At 37.6% G+C, this 7,867-nt stretch overlaps 1 long non-coding RNA gene across 1 annotated transcript; it reads right to left on the bottom strand.

Moving 5' to 3' along the window:
- Positions 1 to 312: 312 nt before the first annotated feature.
- On the bottom strand, positions 313 to 7,492 carry LOC113965548. The gene is made up of 4 exons (XR_003533567.1): positions 7,470 to 7,492; positions 5,539 to 5,578; positions 2,942 to 3,000; positions 313 to 405 (listed from the first exon to the last, which is right to left on the bottom strand). It is a non-coding gene; the product is annotated as an uncharacterized LOC113965548 (long non-coding RNA).
- Between the last annotated feature and the right edge of the window lie 375 nt (positions 7,493 to 7,867).

Genomic DNA, 7,867 nt, shown 5'->3' with positions numbered 1-7,867 from the left:
TCAAAGTAGAGTCTTGAAGTGGCTCCACAGTTAAGTTAATGTAACACACATCCACAGCTCTTGAGAAAGTACCAGCAGGTAGATTTCAGGCTCAGACAGCAAAGCTGAAAATGTGAAGTTCTTGCTATCAATCCAAGTTATTTGTGATCTGAATTTACATGGGATTTCTCTCCTGGAGCTGTAACACAGAATCCAGCCTCTCTCCATATTTTAAGAAAAGGCAATACTCAGGTACCCTGTCATGCCAGAGTTCCTACAAAGTTCAGTGTTACAAGAAAAAGTCACCAGAAACTCCACTGACACATTCCTGGGTTCTTATTCCCCAGCTATCAACACCAATTTTCTCTTTTGCATGCTGAAATTCTTGCCTGGAATATTTGTCTGGATTTCCTTTCAACAAAACACCTGGTGCAAACAAGAGGTTACTACAATGCCGAAGTTTCTGGGAGATTGGCACATTTGCTGTGTTAAGTATAGATTGAAAATCAAAAATTTTCTGCTGGGTCAAAATAAGGTTAAGGTTTTGTTTGCTTATAAATCATTTTGCCATGACTACATAGTTTTCATTATAGACTTGATTACATCAGCATCATAGTTTATCACCAATTGGCAGATCATGATATAACTGTTATTTCCTGCTAGCAATTAGGAATTTTGAAAGTATGCCCATCTCTTTATTTGTGTCCAAAGAAGTTTCATCAACCTCAGAAGCACTTCTATCAGATACATTCAGTCTCAGTGTCAGGAGGAGACAGTGTTGAGTAGATTCCTTGAATTAATTGGATGTTTGCAGAAGCCTTCAAAAGCCACACTGGGTTCCTCCAAAAAATGTCACTTCACTCCTGAGGAACAAGTTGCCTACTTCCATACAAATGTAAATTAAATTGATGTGGAAGTAACTGAGACTCCTCCATGCATTTTAGAAAGAGTTGGATTAGAAGTATTATCCATCTCCGCTCTGATTTCACAGCATGTAGAAATACCAATATGAGCACTAATGAGTACAAACCCAAATGACTACTAAAAACAGTCCAGATTGAATAAAACTCAACTTTAGTCTCCTGTGCATCTTTACCCAGTCTCTTCTGGGATGGTATTGTTGTGTTTGCTTCATGGATGCATAAGAAAAACATTCAGATAAACGGACATATATTAACAGTTGAATGCAGTGTATGCAAAATAAAAATATAATCTTTATTACTCTTAATCCTACATTTAACTGAATTAACTGAAGCATGAAACCAGGGTTAGGAGAGGAGTATATCATAGGAAAAAAAAGTCAATATATATGCATTTAAATGTGGGAGAGGGTGGAAACATATGGTTAATAAAGACAATGTGACATTCCTTTCTCTCCAGTTCAGAGTAAATAAAACAACCCTACTTTCTTTCCAACAAATCAATCAAACCACACCACAAGTACGATGATACCCTATTGTTTCTTATGGCTTCCAGAATGAATGTGAAGTTATGTGTGTTTTGCTTGGCACAATTGCATCTTCTGCTCAAATCCCACCAGCCAGGTCCCAAGCTTTATCTTTCTCTGTCAGAATCTCCTGCAACTCATTATTTTTCATTTGAAGAATCTCTCTGAAACCTTTCCTGCACATCTCATTCCAGGCATCTGCAGGGATGTGGTGTGTTTTGGAGCATGAGGAAGTGCTGTTTATTTTCAGTTCCCTTACTGTCTACACCCAGCAGCCTCTAGCATTTTTAAAGAAAAGTTAAAATATTTCCCTCAACATCCTTCTCCTTCTAACTTTAACTGCAAGGGGGGCATAGGAATTCTATAGTGAAGTGCAGGCAAGGGCCAGGACCAAGGACATGGCTGAAGTGCAGTTCCTGAGGTAAGGAAGCAATAGGTGAGGCTTCTTACTGTTTTCTTACACATTTTTCTGTGTTTACAAAAGTTTGATCCAAGTTTACACGGCTTCACCATATCAGACCTGACCTTGAACACAGGCTGCTAAACCCCTAGGAAGAAGGAAAGGGGTCCCTGTAGATGCACTTAAAGACTTGACACCTCCTTGACCACGATGCCGTTTACTTGTCTCTGAAAATGTCCTTCTCAGAATGCCCCAGAATGGACACTGGATGGCAATAGCCATATTGTCCTCAAAGGGGATAGGTGAGCATTGGTCCTGCACAGCTCAGTGGCTGTGGATCAGCAATAAAAGCTGTGTTGAAGGCTTTTCTGGATCTTTTCATATATCTACAATGGTGTTAAAGAGAAACTGAGATTTGTCTCTGCAAGTCACAGAATCACAGAATATGCTGAGTTGGGAGGGACCCACAAGCATCATTGAGTCCAACCCTTAGTCCTGTACAGGACTGTCCCTAAGAGTCACACCATGAGAATATCATCCAAACGCTTCTTGAACTCTGTCAGGCTTGGTGCTGTGACCACTGCCCTTGGAAACCTGTTCCAGTGCCCAACCACCCTCTGGGGGAAGAACCTCTTTCTAATATCCCACCTAAACCTCCCCCGACACAACTTCAGGCCATTCCCTCGGGTTCTGTCACCAGTCGCCACAGAGAAGAGATCAGTGCCTGGCCCTCCTCTTCTCCTCATGAGGAAGTTGTAAGTGCAATGAGGTCTCCCCTCAGTCTCCTCTTCTCCAGGCTGAACAGACCAAGTGCCTTCAGCCATTCCTCACACAGCTTCCCCTCAAGGCCCTTCACCATCTTTGTTGCCCTCCTTCGGACACTCTCTAATGGCTTAGTCATGCTCAGACAACTTAAAATGGCACTTAGGATACACTCCAGTATTTATTAGGCTATAAAAGCTCAAAAGTCAAGGAATGCAAAATTCCCTATTCCAAGGGTGTCAGAGCTTATACAGTTAGAGAAGGGCAGGATCTTTACCTGAACTGCTTATAAGTGATCTGCTTACTAATAATTTCTGATTGTGCTGGACATTTATGCCATTGCAAATTCTTACCTCCATTTTCACAGGTGATTTAGACATATCCTTGTGAAATCAAATGGTGGAATTCATTGCTGTAAATATTCATGTATAAATATCATTGTTCAAAACCTAATACAATTATCACATGAACAGGAAACAAAGGCCAGTCTGGATCCATAAAGTCTTCCAATTTCTGCATTTCTGTGCTTTGATTAACATTTACTCAAAAAAAATGAGATCTACCCAGTGACTTATTACACACTTAGCAGTTTGTCCCTCTTAAAACCTTCTGTTCATCCAGTTCAGTAGTAAATATGTGTTTAAACCACCAACATTGCTTTTAAGTACTGTGGTCACGCTCCTGACTTCTCTGCTCAGCTTCAGCCATGTATAGAAACAAACAATACAGAAAGGGACTTGTCAATGTGGTTGATCTGTCACTGAAGTTACAATAAAATAATGCTAAAGGTTAAGGAAAAGGACTATTTGCAATAATGATGGTAAAGTGTTTGTGAGATGGGAGGAGAGCTTGTGAGATAGTTCTGGCAGACAAACTCTCGGGATTTTGTGGTCTTTGTTTAAGATTTAGTTTAGCATGTGGATGCAGTTGCTGTACTTGAATGAGTCTTGTAGTGCCTTAAAATATTCAGTGTCACAATAAGTTTATTTCAACTACATTAATTGCATCCAAACATTTCTGTTTAGTCCTATTGGAAAAACAAGATTGCTGGGAGTCTTCTGTGTGCTCGTTTCTTCTTCCAATTTCTTACTTGCTTGAGGCGAATGATTTTCTTAGAACCTGGTATGTGATTAAAGATGCAATTATTCTTCCCAGAAAAAGCAATAATACCATCCAACAGTATCATATTCCCACTTCTTAATTAAGGTTCTATGCTTTTGTTATTCATTGACAGTAACCCACATACACATACTTCTGCATAATTGTACCGCAGGTTCGTTAGGGTCTGCGCATGTATATTGTATATGTGTTTGCCATATGGAGCTCACATCCATCCACGCCCGAAAAGTCATTTTAGCTAAATGAAACTAGTCTTAAAGAATGAAACATAGTAAGCTATGGGTAATGGCAATTGAACATTTTAGAGAAATTGGACTTTATGAGGATCATCATTTTTCCACACTAATTACAGAACACAAATGTTCCTAATATAAGCTTGGGAAATGCACAGTAACAACCGAGGTACAAATTTGTTATATAGACAATGTTGAAATTTTGCTCCTAATATTACTGGATATGAACTGCAGTTTAGTTTGAATATTGTAACCTTGGATGTCACGCAGGGATTTAACATGACTTTCTAACAAAGAAGTTTCTGCAATCAACAACAAAACTCAAAAGCGTGAAGTTTAATGACTATGGGCTAGGGTTCATGAGAGACTTTACAGTGATGCCTAATTTAAAATGTCCTATGCAGCTGCATCTGTCAAGGCATATCTTTGACAAGAAGCTCTAGAGACTCTCAGCACCAGACAGATTTTACCTCAATTTAAACATTTAATTGAGACATTTAAGAAAGAAGTGTGGTCATTGTAGACTCTTCATTAGAGTTAATGAGGACAGATAGAGACCTGCAGAAGGTGAATTGATTGTTAAGCAGATCGAAAAAATAACCTGGCTTGTGCATGGAGCTGAAACATCCTCTGAGATGCACAACTTTCTCTTGCCTATTGACTGGCACCTGAAGTGGAGAGGAGGGAATCCAGCCTCCAGAGTACTGTTTCTGCCTACTCATTCTCCCCAGCTTAAATATTTCAGTGTCAATTCTGGATTATGTTTATGCTCTCTGGCAAGCTGTCAGTTTGGATCCTGCTCCCTCCTTGGTCTGGAAAACTACAACTCATTTATTTGAAAAGTGACCTGAACACCTAAAATTGAGATTGCAAGCAGTGTCTGTCAATTCCTACTGCTGAGAGTATATCTCTGTACAGACACTAATACAAGAAAAAAAAAAAAGAGAGAGAGAAAAGAAAGACAACTGACTTTAGCTGAGATACAGCAGCATCTGCCTGTCTGGGCTGGGGACAATGCCTTGAAATTAAATCCAAGAGTGTCAGGAATCTCACTGCCACCCAAACTCTGATTGTTTACATCCATTTCCTTTATGAGCCTGGCACTTAAATACTTAGTTATAAATGGATATTCACATGGTACAGGAAACATTGGGAAAAATCATCACCTAGATCCTGGTGCACCAAGAATAATGCTGAAAAAGCTATGAAAAATAACTTTGGAGGTAAGTCCTGGGTGTATTATAATTCAATGTGATGGATTCATCTAAATTCAGTCAGTGAGTTGGGAAAATATAATCTTCCAATTAATTTTCTTTGTGTCCTTATGTGATTCTCTTGTTCTAAGAATAAAATCTTAGTAAGAAAAATTTTAGTAAGCTGAATTTTTAAACTTTTATAGGGACCTTCTATTACTAACATTTCAGCAACATTTATAAAAAGAAAGGAGAAACTTGATAGATAAATTTCAGCAGTACAGTATGAGGTCCCATTTCCAAATTACAAAGATATGTCCATTCAGAGCAGGACCTTGAATTGTAACTAGCTATAAACTTCCCATAAAAAAATGAAATGGAACAAATTTCCCTTTAGAAACTTACCAGGCTATGCCAGCTGCTATTAGCTATCTCCACAAAACAGCTAAGGAATGATAGAGCAAAACCTTAAGTATGCTCCTAATAATGAATTTAATTTTCTCATGTTTATTAAATGTTGCTCTGTTACTGAAATCTGAGTTTTTAAGTTAACATATCTTTTTTAATTTAAAATCTTCTCTTTAAAAAGCTGGTTATGAATAATGTTGCTGCTCCTAAGACATCCATCCTTTAAGGTAATCATTTCTAAGAGCAGGAAACTGAAACACATTCAAAGCAATCAGAACACTTGCACAGATTTCCCAGGGTTCCTAAGAAAGATCTTGGATGGTTGAATGAGCTACTCTGAGTGCTGGTAATTCGTGGATCTAAAGAGAAGACTGTAAGGTAGCTAATATTAGCCAAGACAGCTCTGTGGTGTCCTTATGTTGGAACAATGAGAGCCCCAAGAGAGTTCATAACATCTGCCTAGAACTCTAACAAGGTTAACTCTGCCCAAAGATCACTCAACTTTTGTCAAACGAATCATGACATAATGGCAAACTAAGTATTCTACTTCCACAGCTTTATGTGCAAATCAGAGTTTAACTATAAAACTATCATCTATTTTCAGATCCTTAATATTTATTTTTCCTTCCATAATCAAGAATTACAGTCATAATAAAGAAAGCTCAGTTTACTCTGCTGTTATTCCATGGCATCCTAATGACATGAAACACAAGCAAGCAAGGTTTTACTGTCTGGTGTGGGATGTCCAACATCCCTTTAAACGTCTATTGTACATACACTTCTTGTGGGTTGTAAAAACTCATCTACTAAAACTGCTTCTGTAATGCGACCAAAGAGTAAAACTCAAAAGAAAATGTACTTTTGTCAGAGTGAAATGGAATTCATGTCTGATTATGTTGTCTTTCTAAAAAATCATCGCCATGATATGCTCTGGGGAATCTCTGCAAGGCTTTCCAGTCTATATGAAAATAAGCTATTGAAGTTAGAATAATAAACAGTTAATTAACCCTTCCTTCTGCATGGTAGCTACTGGATATTGAAATAATAAAGAATTCTCACAAGTCATATTATCAGTTTCACTGGTTTTTGGAGGGTTTTTGTTGTTTGGGTTTTTTTTTTCTTTTAGGACAGTACTGTGAATTTTTTAAAAACAAATTCAGTAATATAGAAGTACAGTTGTTTTATGTGCACCTTATTGTTCATAGTGTTTAGTTCATGTTTGTCTCACAGAATTACCCAGTAAGTGTTTGCTTTCAATATTTTTTAGATAAGTAAGAAATCACTAGATGGATTTCAGAAGAGTGTTTATAACAGTTTTGGGGGTTTGTTTTGTTTTTCAAGTCACAATTCATACTAAAATTTCACTGACACTTTTTGAAGACAAAAGACATTTTAAAAAAAGAAAGTTTTAATTGCTTATGAACACTGCTACAATCAAGGGTGCACTCTTTTTAATCTGCATTGAGATTCAGGTGCTCATCAGGTTTCAACATCAAAATTTGTGCATGCAGTCTCAGTTAGAAGCATAGGCTCATTCCATAGTGCAAAAAAAAAAAACAAATGGAGAACTCCACGAGGAGTTTTACCTGTCTTGAGACAGGTCAAATCGTCTTTCAGAAGTGCTTGTATTTTTTGAGAGATGAAAAAGCAAGCTTTAGTGATGAATTTAGTCCAGAAATCTATTTTAACTCATGAAAGTACTGCCAAAATGAATACCACCCTGAATGAGAAAAGATTTCTAAACAACTTTGTGTGTTTCTGTTCAGAAGTTTCAATATTTTATGCATCAATTAGCTATACCTGAAGAATTTCTAGACTGCAAAAATAAAGTCATTAATATGCTCAATTCTGAGTGTAACACAGGTTGTGTGCTCCTGTCTTTAGGGCATAATTCTGAAAAACCACGCACAGGTATGAGGTGCCCTTACCTTCATCATCTCACTAATCTCAGTGAAGCCCAAATTAATTGTGACTTCATGCTTAGATTCACAGAACCACAGAATTTGGAATTTGGAACATTAGTCCTCTGGAGATTGTCATGTCTACCCCCCTGCTCAAAGCAGGATTATATAGAGCAGCTTGTTCAAGGTTGTGCTTAGTCCAATTTTGAATATGTCCAAGAACAAAGACTCAATAGCCTCCCTGGGCAACCCTACATATCTATTGTTTAATTTTATATGTTCCTTAACCTTAGTATTTTAGTGCAATTTTGTAGGTATAACTACTCTGGTAATTTTATTCAGAGATATGGCTGCAGCTACGGCAGATGTATCAAAATTAGTTTTAAACTATCTATTTTGGGCTTTGGTGGTAATGCAATAGCAAC

Source organism: Neopelma chrysocephalum, unplaced genomic scaffold (assembly GCF_003984885.1).
Source record: "Neopelma chrysocephalum unplaced genomic scaffold, ASM398488v2 Primary Assembly neopelma1_45, whole genome shotgun sequence".
Taxonomy (NCBI): Eukaryota; Metazoa; Chordata; class Aves; order Passeriformes; family Pipridae; genus Neopelma; species Neopelma chrysocephalum.
This window is presented reverse-complemented; position numbering and strand designations above follow the sequence as displayed.